Here is a 1,013-nt window from a genome sequence, read left to right on the forward strand (position 1 = left end):
TGTGGCGCGGTGCGGAGGCAGGGGGACACCACAACCAGGCCTCACGAGCCCCACATCCACTCTTCTCCACCTGTGCTCACAGATGGCCCCGGGCCCTGGCCCTGCGGTGTGACAACCAGGGTGTCTGAGTAGTGGGCGCTCACGCAGACGCCCAGTCAACCCCCACTGCCAGGCGATTTTCTAGTCGAAGGTGACTACTCATCACTTAATGGCTATGGGTGGAGGGAAGTCGTGACTCCGCGATGCGACAGTCGCCAGGCTGGGTCCGTTATTATGAGATGGAGACCCGGCGCCCTGGCTGGTCCCCCACTGCGGCCGGGGCTCGGGTCCGGGTCTGGGCAAGTCTGGAGCCACGCCCCTGGAGGGTTTTGCCCGTAGTTTCCGGGCTGGCTTCCTTGCGAGGGACACGTCGCCTCCTTGCGGCCTGTGTCGAAGTTGCCACGCTGGCAGTCGCTACTGGAGGTAGGATTACCCTGGTTTCGTCTGAGGATGCAAAACTTTGTGGGACTTCCAAATCTGGGCGCATTCGAGTCCTTTCAGCATCTGAACTTTTTCTGTACTTGAGATCTTCCACCTGCAGCAGCCCCTCTTCTTTCTGGGCCCTTCTTTGTATATTTTGGGTGGTTCTTCCTCTCCCAGTGGGAGACCTGAGAATATCTACAGCTATTGGTACACCAGGGCTGTCTGTTAAATGAACTAACTTTTATTTTATTTGTCTGTGTCGTGTAATTTTGGAACGTTTAAGAATTTTTTGAGGGAGCCTGGGTGGCTCCATCGCTTAAACGAGGGACTTCGGCTCAGTTCATGATCTCCTGGTTCCTGGGTTAAAGCCCCGCATCACGCTCTATGTTGACAGCTCAGAGCCTGGAGCTGCTTCGGATTCTGTGTCTCCCTCTCTCTCTCTGTCCCTCCCCAGCTTGTACTCTTTCTCTCTCTCTCTCAAAAAGAAAAAGAAAAGAAAAGAATTTTTTCAGTTCAAATATGTGTATATATTTAATATATAGACCATTTGA

Source organism: Herpailurus yagouaroundi, unplaced genomic scaffold (genome assembly GCF_014898765.1).
Source record: "Herpailurus yagouaroundi ecotype Mexico unplaced genomic scaffold, PumYag 194, whole genome shotgun sequence".
In the NCBI taxonomy this organism is placed as follows: Eukaryota; Metazoa; Chordata; class Mammalia; order Carnivora; family Felidae; genus Herpailurus; species Herpailurus yagouaroundi.